The sequence below is a fragment of the Pelecanus crispus genome, chromosome 10, assembly GCF_030463565.1.
Source record: "Pelecanus crispus isolate bPelCri1 chromosome 10, bPelCri1.pri, whole genome shotgun sequence".
Lineage (NCBI taxonomy): Eukaryota > Metazoa > Chordata > Aves > Pelecaniformes > Pelecanidae > Pelecanus > Pelecanus crispus.
Window position 1 is genome coordinate 39,764,048 of NC_134652.1, and position 20,952 is coordinate 39,784,999.

General features: G+C 44.9%; 1 protein-coding gene across 6 annotated transcripts in view; it reads left to right on the forward strand.

Annotated features, from left to right (window-relative positions):
• SGMS1 (sphingomyelin synthase 1) overlaps positions 1–20,952 on the forward strand; it is a 73,119-nt gene that overhangs the window by 37,277 nt on the left and 14,890 nt on the right. The gene's annotated exons all lie outside the window — the stretch shown is intronic.

Consider the following 20,952-nt stretch of genomic DNA (forward strand, 5'->3'; position numbering starts at 1 on the left):
ATAAGATCTAAAATACAGTTTTGGGGGATTTTTTTTTTTTTTTAAAGGCAGCACTCAAGCTTGTGGTTAGTCTCTTGTTTGTTGGTTGGTTTTTTTTTTTGTTTTGTTTCTGGTTTTTTTTTTTCCCCCAAATAAAAGCCAGCCAGGCTGCCAGCAACTGTGGCAGCAGTTATCTGGCTGGTGAATACCCCCATCTTGTCCCCCTGAATTGTGCCTGGGGTCCCCCGTGTTTTCATCAAACAGTTTTATCTCTCACCGTGCCCGGACACTGAGGCACGGTGGAGTCTGTCCATGGCTTCTAGGTTTGGAGGTTTTGTTTGCAGCACACTGGTACAAGGTAATCGGAGTTATGTGGCATGGCAGTGGTGCTTGCTTGCTCAAACTAAAAGTCAGGGATAACCTGCTGTCCCTTTTGCCATCCTGGGCATCTCTCCCCACCCCGACCCCTCCTTAATTGCTGCCAAATATCCCCAGGGCAATTGCAGTGACTGTTTATACGAAACAGTAAGAGCAAGAATGTATTTTAGACGTTATGTGAGGCTTTTTTTAGCAGCTGTACATAGGAAGAGGCAGTGCCATGAGAGCATGCTACTCTGCCTGTGTCACAGTGTCACCCGCCACCCAAAAACGTGAATGCTTCAGTTGTAGAGGAGGGTGGCCCTGGGTGTATAGAGGAACACAGTGAGTCATGGGGAAACCACAGAAATCCTCTTGGTGACCTGAATGCGCTTCAGAAAGAAGAATATAACTTTATCCAAAAGCTGTCTTAGATACACAGCTGAGTCTTTCCACGGTATGTGACCCTATTTGTGCGTTTCTGGTGTAGCCGCCTTTTTTTCTCATCATAAACCTCTTTTGAACTGCATGCTTTAATCTGAAAGCTTTCTAATAGATTTATAGGATGAGCTGAAGAATTCTTTTTCACTCGACTTTTGGGGAAGAAACTAAAAAACCTGTGCCTGCAGTAGCTCATCTCTCTGTGTGTGTATTTTTTTATATATATACATAAAAACCACCATATATATTTGTCTATACACACACACACACATATGTAAACACACAGAAGAGCTACTCCAGGCATTGGGTTTTAGTCTGTCTGTCTATATATGTGCATATGTAGATATATATATATGAAAAATGGGTTTCTTTAAAGCAGATTGGGGTAAGCAAGCTTAGAGGAGCATTAATTTCTTCCTGTCCTGTCCAGTAATACCATGTCTACTTCATTTGTGAGTTTGATTTGGTTACACAGACGAAGGCAGGAAGGCAGACCATAACAAAACCCACTCTTATCAAATATCTGCTTACAGCACTGTCAGGTAAATCATTAACACACAGTCCCAGTGCTTGCAAAAGCAGCTAAAGAGGTTTCTCACCCCCGAAACTCCCTTTTTCCAGGAGATGAGAAGTGACTTGCAGATCTTGGTTTCACACATCGGTGTGTGTGGCTGTCATGCTTTCTGCACTGGTTAATAAAGTGATATAGTCCCGTGGATTAAGCATGGGAGAGGAACTCCTCTCCATGCGCAAAGAATAAAGCGCTTTCTTAAAAGAGCAGCTCCAACTAAGGCAGAGGGGGAAGACACAGCCTGCCAGGCTGCTTGCTGGGATCAGCTCGTGCCTTGCTGTTGTGCTGGAGGAACCGTAGGTGGAAAATGCTTTTATTTCACGTGAACAAGAAACTTGTGCTCTGAAGCAGTTTGGTGGGGGGGGGGGGGAGGGAGGGAGGGGGGGAAGTGGGAATCAGTGTTTCAGCTCTTCATCGAAGTAACACGAGGCCAGGAAGTTTTGCAGAAAGCGGTGACTAGGGTGCGTGGTTATCCACAAACCGATAAGAGCAACGTGCTTTTCAGGGCTGCTGCTGGTGCATGTGGTGGGGAACAGGTTCTCAGACCTACCTACCCCCTCTGCTGCCTGTGGATACCAGCCGTTGTGCTTGTGGTGGGCTTTCTCTCCCCTGGCCCACAGCAGCAGGGTGGCAATTGCTGAATCGTATCAGCTTCTTCCGCTTACCTACCTGTAAATACTGTAACTCACTAAAGAAACTTAATTTTAAATGGGTTTATGGCTGATGGGCTGTTTTGCTCAGCAAGCTTTGTTTCCTGGGATCCTGTGATTCAAATCTGCTTGAGCTGGGAAGATTTGCTGTGGGTCTTGCTGTGCTTAAATCCACACCAGGCTTCTGCTTCACCTGACTTTTGTTTCTGTAGGCATGTGAGAAACTGATTTCTCTGAGGCGTTAGATACTTATAGTCGGTAGAGTCCTGTCTGCATTTGCTTTAAGTTTTGATTGATCACATTTACAATAAGCCTATTTTGTGCAGCTAACTTGGAAGTATAGAAAAAGGGCTTAGCTCAAGAAGGGCTTAAGCTATTCTAGTTGCTGACATCCAAGAGCATGACTCAAAACTTCCAGCTAAACTCGTAAGCTCCCTGAATTGGTGTCGGAGTTGTGCCTTGCCTTCCCCAAGCTGTGTGTGTGTGTTAGGTGCCGAGCTCTCAGTCCGGCTTTCTTATGCCAAAGGTCTGCCTGGTCCTACAAGGAGTTTTTCAGTTTTCTCACTGGAGATGCCTGGTCCTAATAAGACCTTTGAGAGCACAAGTCAGAAACCTGGACCTCACTTTAAAAAAAAAAAAAAAAAACCCAAACAAAAAAACAAACCCAAAAGCCTATTTCATGCCATTCCACGTGGCTCAACACCTTGCACAGCCCGTGCTCTGCATCCCCAGGTTTCCGTCCGTCATCAAAAGCTCAAAACTGTTCTTCCTACTCAGGAAAGTGCCCTTATTGCTTGGCTAGCTTTACAGGGCTGCTGCACGTTATCTTTTTAAAGCTGAGCTTTTTAAAGCTGTTCTACCATGTGAGGAGAGAATTCAGGGTTTGCTGTTTGTCTGTGTTAACCTAATACCAAGTGCCTGAAGGAGGAGATATCCAAACCTGGAGGAGAATAGGAATCCAAACCTTTCCCTGAGAGATACAAGTTTGTCGAAGGAGGTCTCTGTACTGGGGACATCCCAGCAAGAGCTCTCAGGTGCTGTGTCAAATGGTAACGCTGGCTTGCAGAAGGCAGGAGTGGCCCCTCCATCTCTGTCCTGGGAGAGCTGGCCTGGGCAGCTAAGCGCAGAAGCAGGTCCATGCTCGGAATCTTTGCTTAAGCCTTTCTGCTTTGAGATTTTAGGGACAAGATGTGCTGATCGGGATCTCAGCTGGTTTACAGGAACCAGGAGAGCAGCAGTCCTTTGGACAACCAGGTCACCACGCTCCATGTTCAGTAAGAGCCATCGCAGCCACGGGGGACAGGGAAAAGGAAGATAGCCCTGTTCCCTCTCGGCTACCTTGAGCTGCGGGTTCAGGGTAGCGTTTGAGAGTCTCTGCTGCTCTTTGTGCACTTGCCGCCAGCCTGTGGATGATTTTTTGCCAGGAAAATTGGTCTGATGGAGCACTCGGTTGTCTCCAGCTGTTTTCTGCAGCTGTCTGCATGGTAGAGAAGGTAAGGGAAATGACTCTGGTTAAAAATAGAAAGGCAGATTAGGAAGCTTGAGGTATGGTTTCAACATACAGCTGAGCTGCTCTGACAACTCGCTGCTGCCACCGAAAGGGGAAGGACTTGCTTATGCTTGTGTGACTGCACAGGCCAGCTGGTTCGTCAGCCCAGCTCAGCAGAAAACCAGGAAAAGAGCAGTTTTTCTGCCACGCAATCACCCAAGCACAACAGAGGAGGGAGGGGATGCCAGGCAGGAGATGCCTCCGAGAAAAGGCTTGTTGAACTCTGCTGGTGCAGGTAACCCAAGTTCAGGTGCGCGGGGGCTGGAGCTGAATTCGGGTGAGCAGTTTGAACGCTTCACGTCGGTAACGTCAGCTCTCCTCATCTCGGGTTTAAAATCGGAGCTACAGCACACACGCTGCCGTTTCTAGCTGGGGCTGAGCTAATTCAGGTTAGTCTACCCAAGTTAAGAGCAAAGTATTAAGATTTGCTTTGCTGTTTGAATCGTACGTGTTCTGATTGTTTATAGGGAGAGTTTGAGTAGTTGGGAAAAAAAAAAAAACACGTAGAAAGTATGGGGCCTTAATTTCACTTACTGAATGTAAATGTCTCGCTTTTGTTATAATATTACACTGAGACTTGTATTTTGCAATAAGCATGTGAGGTGTCAGGGGGAAGGTAATCAACAGACAAGGTAAATATGTTGTGTGCTTTGTAAACGGCAAGCTTTTTAGGCATTGCTTTCAGGAAGTGGCCGTTATACAGTGTTTTGCCAGCAACTCTTCACTTGGTGTTTATCACTATTTCTTGTAGTTATCACTGGTCCTTGTAACTTTGGATATATTTTCTGTTGCCTTTCCTGAAATAAGGGCAAAAGCCAGTTAAGGAAACCATTATTTTCTTTGCTGAAAAGTTTATTTCCTGATGCTTTTTTGGTCTTTGGTTTTGGGGGTTTGGGTTTATTTTTGTTTCCTTTCTTTTTTTAACTCTTTGTCAGTCTTGAGAACAGTGTGATTCCTCAAGCTGCTCCTTGGTTCAGATGAGCTCCTGTTGTTGTAGCACTCCCAGCCACACGTCGATAACCAGTGAACCATCCTGTTCGGTGTCAAATGAAGAAGGAGATATCCAGGGGCATTTCGGATATCCTGGATATCCATCCTAGATGGATCCTAAAAACCAGCAAGCGTGCTGTACCAAGTATTCCCTGCGCAGGACATGGTGGAGGGAAAACAGCAGTTAGTTCAACATAACTAAATAATGTTTAGCTATATAATATTTAGTTCGGAAAACCTGTAACATAACCCTTTCCCCGGGCAAATGACTTGAAGACAAACAACATCTACTCTTTTCAAGAGGCTGTAGATAAAAGCTGTAGATACAAGCGTATTTAGAGCTTGGTGGAATTCGGTATTGAGTCAAATTTTACCTCTTGATTTGTGAAACTGGAATTATTCTGCATTTTAAAAGTGAATTTAAGAATTGAAGTTACTCTTCCAACCTCTGGACAAGAATCCTGAAGACAAGCAGCTAGTTTCACTCAGCTAAGTTTCAAGATGCTTCAGGATGCTTTCTCCCTTGTTACTGGGCTGCTTTTCATAACCAGGAGTGAAAATTAATTGGTCCCAGTGATACATGTAATGCTGTTTTCTTGTAAATTTAAAAGATTGCTTTAGGGGTCAAGCAGATTTTTTCACTAGTAGGAATGGTGACACTGTTATACTTCATTAATTTTTAAAAAACATGAAGTTGAGCCTAGTTAAACCCAATTTATTTATATTGGGGAAGCAGATGCTTTGGGATTGGTGAGTAATAAGCATCGAGGATGAGGAGGATTTAGTAGGAAGACAACCAGCTAGTTAGTTTTGGTGCAACTTTGATTTCAGTTCCTTAGTCTTCCCAGCTCTCTGGGTTTCTTCCTTGTTGTTTCTAACTCCTTTTGTGTTTTGAAATTTTCTCTTTTAATCTCAGCCATGTGCTTTTCTTTGGGGGCATTAGTTTGTCTGTTCTAAACTAGTCACACCCTACCTAAATCCGCAGCAAAATCCTGGCATTGTTCAGCCCTCCGCAGTGTGTTTGCATGTCGTACTTAGGTTAGAACAGCAAAGATCTGACCTGAGCAAGCCTCAGGAAACTTTATTTTGTGTTGATACAGTTGCAGAGAGAGAATGGAGAGATGGTTCAGATGGCGAGGGTATCTCTAGTCCTGTTAAACTTGAAGCTATGAAAAATTGCAAAAATATATTGCAAAATAAGAATTGAAAGCACCTTTCTGCTGTGCTAGAGTTTCTTTGTCTTCATGGTTTTCCTTGCGGTTTCAGAAAACATAAGCTGTGGAACTGTTTCCTAGGGACTGGATTTCAGAGAAATGAAGATCTCCTCGGGAGGCTAGAGTCAACCCTCATACCCCAGGAGAACAGTTTGCCCCTGTTTTGATTTCTGAGCTACTAAATTTACATAATTTACATAAACAACCCTCTCCCAAACTGTATGTATTTTTAAATGATGAAAATATCTTCCCTGTATAATAAAAATATAACTGTCTAGCAAAGGGACTGTTTGCAAACATTTTTCCCTGTATGCGGTGGCCTGGCTTTTGCAACTTCTGAGGGAAAGGTGGGAAAAGAATCAATCCAATAATTTAGGGTTACTTAAGTTAAAAGCACTCAGTAACTGAATTAGATTTATCTGGGAGAAAAGTAACGCAGGCTCAGACTTTTGTTAATGTTTAATGTTCTGTAACGGTCTTCCCAGGCATAATTGAGCCATCGGCACAGGAGCAATCCCATCAGAGGAGTTTATTTTGAGTGGTTACAGAGCCTGCTGTGGCTTTCATTTCAGTGCAGCCTGAGCTAATTGATGAACAGGGCCATAATTTATTTACAGTCCTGGGGATCCTTTCCGACTGATTCTCCTTCTTTTAAAAACCCTTGGAAGGGGAAGAGGAAGAGGAGTCTGTGGGCTGCCGGCGCTGCTGCCCGTCTGTCACAAAGTTATCTAAAATATTCTGCCCTGTGTTTTGGGTGATGGTTTCACACTGCCCTGGTTTTAGCAGCCTCTCTGTTTTCTCCTAAGCCTGTTGACCTTTAATCTGGAGCATGTGCAGCCCGGCTGGGGAGGGTCTGACATGCGAGGCTGAAACAAGCTGCAGAGGATGGGGGAAAGGAGGGGAGGAAAGAGTGGGTGCGACTCTGATGAAAAATAAGGAAGGAAAAAGCTACAGAGGGCACGAACACCTGTACTGGTTTTTGTCTAGATCTCAGTTTGGGATGAATACTCCTGATTTTTCTTCCTCATCCCCCCGCCCGCCCCCCCCGATTTTGCTAGATTCCAGCATAATACAGTTTGTCTCCTACACCTTGCTCTACTGATGAATCATGGGTCTGCATCAATAAATTCAGCTTTATGCACAGCTTTGAAATAGAGAGGAGCTCCTGTCTGTTAAGTACCTTTTGAAATAGGTAAACAGAAGTGACTATACTAGGAAATCACTTTGGGTATGAAGATGACTTTCAGTTCTGTTGAACCTCAGAATAATCAGGGGAGGAGGCAGACATGAGCTGATGTGTGGCTTTGGGTTTTCCCCATGCTTGGGGCAGACCTGCTATTTCTGGAGCTTCAGCAGGGACTTTTTTTTGTAGTGCTGGATGGTGGGAAGGAGCGGTATGGAGAACCACAAAAGACCTGAGCACCGCTGTTCTTGGAGCTTTGCATGTCCTGTCCTGTCCTAGAGAAGTTGCTTGTACAGCTAAGCACAGTCTTCATCCTGAACTTGTTCATCTGGCTGCAAGTTGAAGGCCACCTCAAGCCTACTTTGCAAATAAGGAGTAGTAAAAAGGCAGTCTGAAAATATTTTAGACCACATCCTAATTTTCAAGAAGAAAGGCGGTTTTCAGCTAGATGCACTGTTAGTTTTCACAACTGAACTTTGAGCTGCCAGCTGCCAGTTGTTTGAAAGCTGCTGTGCTTTTTGAGTCAAGTTTTGCAAATATGAGAAAGACGTTGTGTATTGTAAAAACAGGAGCGGTGCAACAGTATTATTTGTCAGTCAGCTGCCTGAAATAAAAATTAAGAAAAGGGAGATGCCAGTTATTAGGGGCAAGTCTTCCATAGGTAGCTATTACTCTTCCCCAGGGAAATTTGCCAAAGCAATACTTCTAACTGCTGACACTTGAAACTGTAAAGACATTGTGTTTGCGCTCACGTGCGTGGCAAAGTGCTGGAAAACAGATACAGCAACGAGTTTCAATAGGACAATTCATAACTACTGTCGTATCTTCAGGCAGCTTTGCAGAGAAATCTTGACGGAAGGATTGTTTCAGCTGTTCTGGCTTAATTACCAAAATGATGAGTGTCCTGCCATCCCATTGCAAGTTTTGTATTTGGTGGAGATCCACACCAAAATCATCTGATTTTTTTCTTGAGGTTTGATTCTGCCTTTCACTGTTTGGCCCGACCTAAGTAATACGTGAATCAAAGCCATTTCTGCTATTTCTAGGCAGTGTGGATCATGAAGGGGAATATAAATGCAAAAGCTGTTAATATAAAACTTACTTGCCTGCTAACTGACCCTGAATTCTGTGCCCACCATTAGGGGACCTAAGTCCCGTTGTCCTCAAGGACAGCATTTACATACAGCATCTACAATAACAGGGCCTGTTGCTTATGGAAGTGTATGCATTTATATTTTACCTCTCTGCATGCCCTTCATATTTTATTTAATGAGGAGCGTAAGGAAATTGGTTACTTGGCAAAACCTGGCTTTTAGTGAACTAAGGAAATGCAAGTTTCTTGATTTTTGGGCTGGCACTCTGCGTGTGGCGCTCCCCTCCCCAGTGGCTGTACCACTCTTTCTCAGGGTCTTTCTAAATATTGATCCTTCCTTGTTGCTCCTCCAGAAAGTGAGGAGAGCCTTCAGCCCTGCTGTTGCCAACCCATCTCCTGCAGATCACATTGTGCCCTCCGGGGAGGGCAACAAATCCCGGTGACAGATGGGAACACGATATCCTCGTGCTGTCCTATAGCCACTGGTTTTCTGGTCCAAGATCAGCGTTCTTCCCCTTAAATCTTGATTCATATGGTGCTGTGTGTGTGGCACGGCTTGCACTTCAGCTGGGACGGGACAGGCTGCGTTGCCCATGCACACGTGCTGCGGCTGGACCGGGCTGGCTCACGTGCCAGCCGCTGCGTTTGCTGTTTGCCTGTACTTGGTGGGCTGTTGCTGTACTTGGTGGGCTGTTGCTGTGAGGTCAGGCTTTTGTAATTTGGCTGCCGAAGACCAATTCAGACCCGCACAAGTTTGTCTTGGGATCAGATTAAGTCAAGTCCTACACTGTTTCACTAATGATGCGAAATAAAACCGATGACGCTTTTTTCTCAGTGCTGTTGTGGTGCCGCGTAGGGCGAGCTGCACATTTCATCAGGATTTCTGCCTCTTATCCCCTCACCCACATTAGGTGTTTGTGAATGTAGGTATTTTCAGGCCCAATGAAAAGGTTTTGGAGTGCCTAAGGACAGAGAATAATACACTTGCTTTTAAGAGCAAATTTCATGTGTATTTATGTTCTGTGCAGTCTCTGGTAATGCAGCCACACCCTCACCCCCTCAAAAACCACCCAAACAAACAAAAAAAAAAAAACCAAAACCAGCAAACCCTGAACGCAAATTACTGTGACTGTTTAATATCTTTTGGTATGAACACTTTACAGTACTTGATCTTACAGTTTCCAAAATAGTTTCGGTTTGGGGTTTTTTTTTTTTGCATCAGTAGTCATTTCAACAGCTCGGTATTGCTTGCAGGAGAAGCACTGGCATTACTGGAGGACTGGTGGTGAATGTTCATGATCTTTCTACACGGAAGATTTTTTTTTTTTAATGGCCTCTTATTAAAATGCCATATTTTATCAGGTTTAGAAGATCTTGAAGGTGTTCTTAGGATTTACCTAAAAGATCCATGTCAGAGCATGATTCAAGGATAGTCCTGTAGAGCAAGTCTGACCATGGGATGGGTAGGTAAAGCAGCAGCTGTGGCAGGTTGGCCCCGATTTGGTTTGTACTCTTAGAATACTATGTTTACTGATGTGTTCAGGAGGCATTTCCCAGGCCTTGAGGGAGTGCTGCGTAGTGATGGAGCCTGTCACGAGGTGGCTGGATGGGGTTTTACCGGTGTTGCACTATCAAGGGTTCCTTGAGTTTCTGCAGTACCGTACCATCCTAACCACTCGGCTGCTCGGATGAGCCCCTGCACATGAGAAACATCAGCCTAATTGTTCGCCCCTTGTTTTGTTTGCTTACTCAGGTATACAGCAGGGATGTTGCATCCTGCTGGACATCTCTCGAGAGCGGGTCTTCTGAGTATTTACCTACGGGAAGGGCTTATTCCCAGCGAGCCTTTTGCATCTTGCTGCTGAAGGTTGATTTAAAGGAGTATTGCACTCTCCTGCGTGGCTGCTGCTTCGTTATCGACCTTGCCATTCGTCTTTTAGCTTCAGCCTCAGTACCTTTTTCCAACCATGCTCTGCTTCTCTTGCGATCTCCCATCCTTTCCCACCAGTCAGCAGAGCCGTGACTTCGCGGCTGACACCTCTCTGTCTGGGAGAGGGGAGCTTCGCTCCGCTCGGCGAGGCAGGTCAGAGTTCGGCTATTTTCGAGCTGCACCTCATCGACGTTACTGCCTTGCTTTCGTTAATACCTTGCTAATCTGGGCTTCACCCATCTGCTTGCAGAAAGCTATGGCATCCATGTGACTGCAGATTTAAATCCTTCCTCCTCTCCCTCCCTCTCATCTCCTTCCCTGCAATTTATTTGGGTTCTTCTTTCTGTGGCTGGAAGGAGAATAGTGCCGCTGGGTTTCTGCAGTTCTCTTGCTGCTGTAAACGAGTAGGGCTTGTCCTGCTTATTGCATGTTAACCTATTTGTGTAACAGGAGCTATGAAGCCCAGTCTTGTTTTTGCAGGCAGGCAGCTCAGTGATCCTTTCTGAACAACAGGCATCCCTTAATGGATTAAATAGTTAATTCATGTGTCTACTTTCTGGGAAGGAGTGCTGATTTATATATTTTTTTCTTTTTTCCAAGGGCTTTTCAATTTCTAAAACCAACTGAAATTATCTGAGCAATTTGATTTGTTTGCTGTGAGCAGCACGTGGATAGAAAGCACCGCGCGGTTCGCTGCGGGGAGCTACAGTTACGTGCTCGATAAAGTGTGCGGCGCTGTGATGTAGCCCATGGATGCTTACGTTGGGGTGGATCGTGGAAATGACATTACATCTAGCGCTGTGCTACAAGCCGCTAACTCCCCCCATCTAATGTACGATTTAATGAAAGGAAACACAGATTTTGAGGAGTGCATCATACAGTTTCTAGTGTACAGCTCCATTTGCCACCTTTTAGTTAAAAGAAAATGTTTAGACTAGTAAGCAAAGTTTGCTAGAGGCTGTGCATTCATGCTAGCAGCTGGAGAGTCATGTGCTGATGACAGTAGGCTGGGTCTGGTCCCTTCTGTGGCAGGAGAAGAGGTATTGCATGAAGAACCATCTCAAGAGGCATCTGATTTAAGTATTTTTAATTATTTCTGGTTGTGAAGTGTGAATGAACCACTGACTGAGCTTTGCACTCTGTTTTGAGTTGCTTTGCAGCAGTTTTGCGGGCTGTGGGTAGGCAGCAGATGATAGCATTCCCCAGGTAGGGGAGTTTGAGCTGAAATACTGTTTTCATTAAATACTATTTTTAAATATAGCTTCATTTCCATGACATGAATGCAAGCTAGTTGTACTTACCCAGTACCTCAAGCTGAGATTCTCATGTTTGGCTGGAATTACAGGTTACTTCTTGAACTGATTTAATTGATGCGTTTAAAACCTACCAGTTCAGCATGTGAATCTGTTAACGCAGTCATCCAGTCTTTCGTGTTCGGTGTGCCAGATCATGGAGTCACTACCTGCAGAAAAAAGGATGGCCAAGAGCCACCCTACCTGAGATATTGCCTGGGATTGTAACCGGAGTTGCCGGGTGGCTAATGGACATCTCCATAAAGATGTTAGGACAACACGACGCAGGCACATCTCTCAAGTGTGTCACTAGAAAAAAAATTTAGAGGTAATTGGATGTCTGCAGGAGGACTTCTGAGGCTTTCAGTCAGTTATTGAAATACTCATAGTTTACAGAACAGATAGCAAGAGAGGAGTTTCTTATCTTTCCTTATCTCTATTTGTGAACGTAGTTGATCATAACTTTTAAGCCAAGAGGAAGATTTAAAACAAAGTATTTTGCAGACTTTGAACACACTCTAATGATTTCAAGTGATTCTGCTTGTGGTCTTGGAAATTGTTTGACTGATACCTGGTAGTACACACAGTCGCCATCACTGTCAGTGTGGAAGTGAGTGTTGTTTTGTGCTCCTAAAATATCTGGCAATTAAAAATGTTAGGAACACAATGTTTTGGGGAGGACGTTTGTGCATAGCTGTTCTTTGGGTTCAATGCTGAATTGTTGTCAGAAGCAAGATTTAAGTAGGATTTGCCTGTGTCACGGGATAATGAATGGGAGGGATGGCACCTCTGACATAGATCAGGAGCAGCTGGAGAGTATGAATAGTCGACAGCATTAAGATCTGGAGTCCAATACAGAGATAAAGCTACTTTTCAGCGCTGGAGGAGGAATATCTGAGGTTTCTGAAGTCCAAATTCTGAAATTTGGAGCTTGTTGCAGCATCAAAGTGTCATGTTTGGCGGTGGTGGCAGCAGCAGTCCTGAAACCCCAGGCAACAATCATGAAATTATCTATAAAAGGCAAAAAATTAGGGACCCATAGAGCAGGGAACAGAGCTGGTCTGAATTGGTGTCCCTTTCTAACACCCTTTCTTCCGAAGAAGGGGATGCTGGATGGCTGGACTGGGGAGGGACGAGGCTTTGTGTCTCCGGCTGCACTGGATTTTGCTGAATGAACATGAGTGTGTTTTTGCCATTAAGCTGAACGCCGACAGTGGCAGATCTCCACTGCAAACAGCGAGATTTGGCATCTGTGCGATTGGTGGCGAAGAGAGTAAAGAAGGTGGCTGAAATTTGGCAAGCGTGCTGAGAGATCTTTTTCTTGCTTGTAGTGTTAACCACAAAAGGAAGATGCTTAGGGCACTTCATCAGAATTTTCAGTAGATCTGGCTCTAGTAAGACAAGTTCCCATCATTAAGATTGTACACCCATAACTCATTTGCAATCAAAAATGCTTTTTTCCCATCCACCCCAGCCTTTCCTGGGTTTCTGGTTGTTCTAGACCAAATGTGCAATAAGAGTCTTCCTCTCCTTCGTATAGATAGATGTCTTCCAGATCTAAATATCTGATTTATGGTACAAGTCTAAACAGATGTTGCTGGAAAGAGGAGGAGGAATATGTGATGAAAAATTGGGTTAGGACTATTTATACCAGCAATAGTCTTGAATATTTGTGGTGTTCTGTCTTTCAGACCAGGGATCAGTATTTGTTAGGTGAAACTAAATTAATAAAGACAAACCCAGCAATTGTTTTGTTTTACAAAGGGAATAGCATTGAAAATTAATAATGTTGATGGTGTGCCTTTTGGATGGGTTTATGGATAGTAACAGCTGAAATGCAGAGAACAGCATATTGTATGAAGATAGCTATGTATTTCAACTCCTGAGCTTTAGTGTCTTTTTGATCTGGGTCTGATGTGCTGGACTTCAAAAGTAGTGTATTTGAAATAAAATGTTTATATTTTAATGAAGTATGGAAACATTATTGTAGGCTGGGGTTCTGAGCGTGTAAACTCAGTTTTCTTTGGCTTTAGCCATAACTCAGAGAAAGGCAGTTTGGAGGAAGCAACTGTTGTGATCTGGATGCTGTCTAGTACATGTCCAGTAACAAACCCAGGTATTAAAAAAATATGGCAGTTAATTGATTTAAACCTTCAGTGAGGCTCTGTTTTTCACAGTAGTTTCATCTGGCTTACTTTTTCATCTGCATGGCTGGCTTGGCAAAATACGCTGGAGTAGGCATTTTAGAGCCACGTTACCATCAGTCACAAGACTGTCCTCAGTTTCCTTAGGCAAAACTTCCCTTTCTGTTCTGATTTTTTTTTCTTTTTTTTATTACTACTTTTTTTTAGTTCTTGCTACTCCTTGGATTCCTGGAGGCTCACCACAAATCTGACTTTGTAACAATAAATGACTTTTAGGTAGTCAGTGTAGGTAAAAAACAACAAAACAAACCCCTCCGAAATACCTGAACTTGGTTAACCAAGTTAAAATACGGAGCATGTCGCAAACATTTAGTCTCTCCTTATTTTCTTGTTCCCATCCTTCTGCCCTACCCCATCCTCTCCCCATTTCTATGCCTTGTGGAGGGAAAAAAAACCCACTTTTTCTGCTTTTTTTCAGCGTTTCATCTGTTTTCCTTCCAAGGTCTTCTGTTGCGCGCATATAAGGCGGTTTGGGTAGTTTCAAGAGGAAGGCAAGTACCGTTTCATGCTCTTTAGTAACGGAGTCAGCTCAGAGGTTGCACAAGGACATGGGGCTCTATTTCCAGCTCTGCCCTCTGTCTGCCTACCCAGATGCCGAGGTGGAACACAGGCATGTGTTCAGCTGTGTTGGAGACGACGGCCAGAGCTCGCTGCTGCCTGAGCCCAGAGCCCAGAAACACTTAGGGTTGCTTCGGTCCAGAAACCAGATGTGCAAGGTTTGAGCGCAGCACGTGTCTTGGTGTCCGTGGGGGTTTTTGTTTGCGTGTAGGAAAGAAGCGACTGATGCAGTGGATGGGTTGAGTCCTGCTGTAGACGTCTTTGCTGAAGAATTAAAGATCGTGGTGTCGAAGCAGATTACCCGTGTGTAAGGATTTGTGACGGTCCGATAATATTTTCATGCACCCCTTTGCAGGTGGGGGGCTGAAATAGCATAAACCCACTTTGCTCAAGGATAATATTCTTAGGAGTTGAATATAGTTGTGGGGTTTGGGGGTTTTTTGGGTTTTGTTTTTTTTTTTTTTATTTCCCCAGTGCAAATTAACTTTGTGGTGTTATTTGCATCTGTCTTGCACAGAGCTAAAAGCATTTGGGGTGAGGAGTTGGAAGGTGGGTTTGCTATTGCAGCCGTTCAAAAATAAGCTAATATTCATAGAATCATAGAATGCTTTGGGTTGGAAGGGACCTTTAGAGCTCACCCAGCCCAAGCCCCCTGCAGTGAGCAGGGACAGCTTTAACCAGATCAGGGTGCTCAGAGCCCCATCCAACCTGACCTTGAATGTTGCCAGGGATGGGGCCTCCACCACTTCTCTGGGCAACCTGTGCCAGTGCCTCACCACCCTCATTGTAAAAAACTTCTTTCTAATGTCTAGTCTAAATCTATTCTTCTTTAGTTTAAATCCATTATTCCTTGTCCTGTCACAACAGGCCCATCTTTCTCCCCATCTTTCCTGTAGGCCCCCTTTAAGTATTGGAAGGTCGCAATAAGGTCTCCTCGCAAATTCATCACACTTTTGTCATGGGTGTGGCATTACTTTAGGATTTAGGCATTAGGATTGTGGTATGCAGTACAAAATGAGATGTACGCTTGGGTTATCCCTGCCCTAGGCAGAAAGCCCATAGCTGTTCCTGTGGTGCCAGCTGGGGCTCTGGTCCTGGCACCTGGTTCTCCCTCCTGCGTTTGAGGAGACTTTTCAGTCTGAAATAACTGTAACTTAAATTAAAGGCAGTACCTGCCCTCCCCACCTCATCTTTTCCACCACCGGATCGCTCAAAGCAGGATATCCATAGTGTCAAAACAAAATCCCTGCTTAGCAACTGCTCCCGTGATGAGATTGCTGGTCAGGTGAAGCCTTCTCGTGAGTGTTTACTGGTTTCCATAACTACTTCCAAGCCCAAGGAAGAAGAAGGGGGAGGAAGTAAGTTGAGCAAAGAGATGTAGGGCTACCAAGAATCAAAGGGATGGATGAAGCTTCATCAGTTTTGGAGGGAAAAGGTGTCTCTGTCACCTAGCACGGAATGTGTGTGTGTATATAACTACACACATACACGCAATATAGATAATGCATTTTTGTAGCAGAGATATTCACGAGCAGTGTCTCCCGTCTGAAGATGAGCTGTTTGGTTATTCAGATTTGATGCAAGTACTTTCATTTTGAAATCCTGGCCACTGAAGTCTGGGCTTGGGTTCAGAGCTGTTATACTGAGATCCCTGCCTGTAAGTGGATTTTAATTTCTTTTTTTTTTCTTTTTTTTCTTTTTTTTTTTTTTTAATTAAGATAGGACATACACGGTGGTGGTTTTTTTTCGTCTTCCTATAGAGTAATTTAGAAAAAATGGGCTGCTCAGGAATTTATGTAGTATGCAGGCAATTTTTTTCCTCTCTCTGAAGCTGCGTATGTAGCTATTCAGGGTACGTGGGCGTTGCTTCACATATTGATCCCAGCCTCTCTTTTCGTAGTAGTAATTCTGCTTGCTCTGACTTTGCGTGCGCAGGACAATGTTTTCCATCTGGGACCGACCTTGGAAATCTATCTCGGAGCTCTGTGAAACTCGTGAGCCCATCTGTGCCTCAATTTTATACTTACAGCTATTTTGTATTTGCATATATTTGTATTTACAGCACAAAACCAGCTTTACTGTAATGTTTTAAAATGCCAACGCTCTCTTGCTTGCTAGTGGTGCAGCCTCTTGCCAGGGGCAATTTCTGGTTTGGAGGCAAGGCTATCCTGGAGGGAGGGAAGCAATTCGGTACGTTGCTTGAGAGTTTTAGTGATATCCAGCACATAATTTGTGGCAGGCATTGCCCTTTTGCTGCAAATTGGTGCGCAGAGGTGCTTTGCAAGTACAGGACATCCAGTTATTGAGGTGTCGGAGCGTTATTGTGAGTGATGATAAAATGCCCATAGAGGAGGTGACTGTAGCAGTGACTCAGACCCTGCTGTTACGAACAGTTTGTTTTGTGCTGTAAAAATGCAGGACGAGAGCTCCTGGCTTTTATCTGGAGTATTTGGTCTCTGTGTAACTTCTGCTCGCTGGGGGGATTTGGGGAATTCACTTGTGGGTTGGTTTCTAAAGCATTAAAACTTCAATCCTTACAGCAGTTGATTTTCTCCTGCTTACGTGTCTGCACACATAATCAGTGTGCACCTCAGCGTTTGTTTTCCACAGGAGAAAATGTCCCTGTTTCATCTTCAAACTGTGCTTATCCCTGGACTTTGCTTGTTCTAACACTATTTTTTACCATCTCAGCTTTTATCATCTCAGTTATCATCATTATCAGTTTTATCATCTCAGCTTTTCTGGGGTGTTTGGGAAGCATGCTCGGTGTTGCAACTGAAACACACCTACTGCCTCTGAAAGGATTTGAAAAATCTCCTTGGCTCCCGGTGAGGAGCTCGTCGCGGTTTCTGAAATGGCTGGTTATTTTACTGATTTCTATAGTGACTGTTGCCTTGGCAGCAAAGGTCCTTGCTTAGAGAATAAAAGCGCTGTACAAATATGAGGAAGGCATGATTCGATTTGGGAAGACTTCAGTTGTCTTCAGTCGGGTTCCAAAGTGCTTTAGGAGGCTGGAGATGAACACTGTTTTTGGGGTTGGTTTTTTTTTTTTTGCTGTTTTAGGTGGGTGTGGTTTTGTCTCATGAGCATTAATTGCGAGACGTAATGCTTTATGCTTGCAAGTTTAGAAGTCATGGGGAACGGCGTCTTAACCTGTAAGCCAGCTCTGGGGTTGTGGAGGGAGGTTACTGCTCCGTGGACCTTGCAGCCATCCCAGACAAAGTCTCAATGCCGTCTGCCTGGGGGATGTCCATCGCTCGCTCAGTGGTGAGCCCGTGGACTTTGAAAAGAAATCTGGAACGGTGACACCCAACTTGAGTGCTTAGTTATCCTCCACGCAGACCTAGAGACAGAAAACTGCAGAGTTTTCTGCACCTTGGCTGCCAAGTCAGGTGTGGAGGCGTAGCCAGCCGATGATTTTATTGCTGATTATCTTGTCCTTTAACCAAAGAGGTGGATGCTCCCACGTTCGGTCTTTATGCCCAACTGCATCTCCGCAAAGCAATGAAAACGAGAACGGGTCTTGATATGCAAGGTTAAGCAGTGTGCTCTCAAATACTTGTTTAACCCACTGGGTTAAATACCTCATGGTATTATAACCCTCATATGGCAGATTGAAGTGGTGGTGGGAAATGTTCCCTGGCGGGAAAGTGGAAAAGGATCTTAAAGTTTTTAGTTAGCATTTTAATGTTTGCTGGGAACAGGGGAAAAAAGGTCATGTAAACACAAGGAGGTGAGGACTGGAACCCTTGCTGAAGTTATTTCATCCTGCTCAGTCTTGTGGTTTGGGTATTTTGAGATACTGGTTTTACATGGTGCCATTATCATAATGCAGTTGGTATTATTATGATAATGATGTTGTTATTTATAATTCGTTATCAGATACAGGCTCCTTAATGAAGCAGATCCGCTGTGGATGAAGGGAGTGTTTTAGTTGCTTGGCCCAGGCTAACGACCTGTATCAGAGCCGGGGAAGCTTGGGTGTGCACCCGTCCCCCGTGCCTTGCTGGGGCAGCAGGACCAAGCTAAGCTGGTGGATGTGGCCCAGCAGGAGCCGATGCCCATCCCCACCTTCTGTCTTCAGCTTTTGTGGACAGGAGAAGACCTTTGGTGGAAGCAAGGGGGCCAGCGAGGGCTGTTACTCTCCCATATTGTTTCTGCGAACCTCACCCAATCAAGCTTTCATGAATGCACAATAGAAAATGAGGTATTTTTAATATGACAAGCTGAAAGGTGTTAGTAAAGAAGCTTTTTTGCCTATTCCTCCCCAATTAGGGTGTGAAATGGAGGTTTGAATGATAGGTGTGTGTTAGTAATTTTAGTTGGTTTTCCTCGTTTTAACTCTCAATGAAAAGGACTCCGTGGCCTGCATCCTTGGCAGAGTATTATCTTTCCTCTAAGCTTTCTTCTCGTGAATATCAGTTACTCTGCTTTTACAAAAGTTGCTTGATAGTGATTTACACGCTGGTGGTGTGATAGCAGCGGGCTGGCCAGTGCTGCGCTCGTGCTCCCAGAAATGTTGTCCGTGAGGACTGAAGCTTTCTGCTCAGTAGCTTCTTACTCCTTGGTGAACCCCATGCCATCGTTGTCCATCCATCCACAGAGGACAGGATGGGGTGAAAGTGTGTGCCTCTGTGTGTGAGATGGGATTTTGGACAAGCTGGACCAATGGGCCAAGGCCAACTGTATGAGGTTTAACAAGGCCAAGTGCCAGATCCTGCACTTGGGTCACAACAACCCCATGCAGCGCTGCAGGCTTGGGGAAGAGTGGCTGGAAAGCTGCCTGGCGGAAAAGGACCTGGGGTTGTTGGTAGACAGCAGCTGAGCATGAGCCAGCAGTGTGCCCAGGTGGCCAAGAAGGCCAACAGCATCCTGGCTTGTATCAGGAACAGTGTGGCCAGCAGGAGCAGGGAGGTGATTGTGCCCCTGTGCTCGGCGCTGGTGAGGCCGCACCTGGAATACTGTGTCCAGTGTTGGGCCCCTCACTACAAGAAAGACATTGAGGTGCTGGAGCGTGCCCAGAGAAGGGCAACGGAGCTGGTGAAGGGTCTGGAGCACAGGGCTGATGGGGAGCGGCTGAGGGAGCTGGGGTTGTTTAGTCTGGAGAAGAGGAGGCTGAGGGGAGACCTTATCGCTCTCTACAACTACCTGAAAGGAGGGTGTAGTGAGGTGGGTGTTGGTCTCTTCTCCCAAGCAGCTAGCAATAGGACGAGAGGACATGGCCTCAAGCTGTGCCAGGGTAGGTTTAGATTGGATATTAGGAAAACTTTCTTCACGGCAAGGGTAGTCAAGCATTGGAAGAGGCTGCCCAGAGAGGTGGGGGAGTCCCCATCCCTGGAAGTGTTCAAAAAACGGGCAGATGTGGCACTTGGGGACATGGTTTAGTCTAGTCTACCCTTGATTTGTTTAGTGGTGGACTTGGTAGTGTAGGTTAATGGTTGGACTGGATGATCTTAAAGGTCTTTTCCAGCCTAAACAATTCTATGGTTCTATGATTTTTAAAACCAACAAAGACTCATAGAAGATACATTTTATATTCCAAAAAGACATAAAAATTGGGGTTGAGCAATCTTTATTCTTCTGTATGGTACCTTTAATAGCATTACTGATGGTGAGTTTAAAGCACAAGCAAGTTTCTGAATTGATTGTAGTTTTTAGCAATATTGCCAAACCCTGCAGTTTTACTGCAAGATGCACACATTTGCTATCTCGTAACACTGCCAGGCCAGGTATCATGGGGTTACACCAGCATATTATGACTCTTGTGCCAGTATCAGAGTAATATTTGCAGCTGGCAACAGATTTTTGTTCTTCTAGGCTCCACACAGAGCTCATCTTAAAACCTACTAGCTTAGCCAGGGCAGGAGGAGATGTATGTGCATGGTAAGTAAGGAGATGTAATTTGAAGGTTGGCTACAGGCTTCTTGAACCAGTGATGAACGCAGCTCTTCGGGATCCTGAATCCTTAAGCATGCAGGGAGGCTTGCCGTATGTTGTCAGGGGCTGGACAGAAAGGCTGGTATGTTGGGAGGATAAGGGTTAAAAGTCTGCTTTCCTCCTTTCTGAGAGGTTTGGGAAGCTGTGATTCAGTCACTCTACTGTTTAAAATTGAAAAGGTTTAATATTGCCCCACCTCGTGGTGTACACAGAGTGCTCCGACAACCCCAAATCCATGCTGAGTTTGTAAAGCAAAACTTGGAGAGGCAGTCCATGCAGCTGCTAAATGGCATGAGAAAATGAGGTCCTGCTGCAGAGTAAGAGCCCAGGTGTTGTAACAGGATTAAAAAATACCTACCTCGGGCTTTATCAAGATTGTAAGGTGCTACCATCGGAAACAAAAGCCCGTGGAGAAGTCTGTTAGTATTAGCTGTGAATTCGATGCTGTGCAGTTTCTGGTGTTGCATCTCATGGATTTCAACCTGAGTTTCAACCTGAGGACAAGTGTGAAAGTGTGTGTTGCATTTTCCTTCACATAGACACTGATTCCTTGAGTTGTGAATTACTGGTGCATCGCTTGAGACTGAAATATTGTGGACATCACAGAGGCAATGGTGTTTCTATCTCCTCGGTCTACAGTGAGCGAGTCGAGCCGCGGGCATTAGTAAGTGAGGTAACTCAAGGCTGACATCGCCCTTAATGCACAGAATGAGGCCAAACGGGGAGCTGGAGGCAAAACATCTTCCCGTAACTGCTGGTGACACTGACTCTCCCTGGCACGGAGTAAGGATGCAGGGCTCATGCTTGAGCTTTGTGCTGCGGCTGGTGCCAGACCCAGGATTTCAGGTGCCCTGTGATAACGTGACTACAGAGGGTACAGCGGAGACCAGCGTGGTGGAGAGCTGAGCTGCTCTCCTTCGGTCAAAGTCTTGTAGGAGTTTCTGATGTGGGTTAACATGCATAATTCAATCCATCCTTTTTTTTTTCCATGTTCAGAGCTGTGT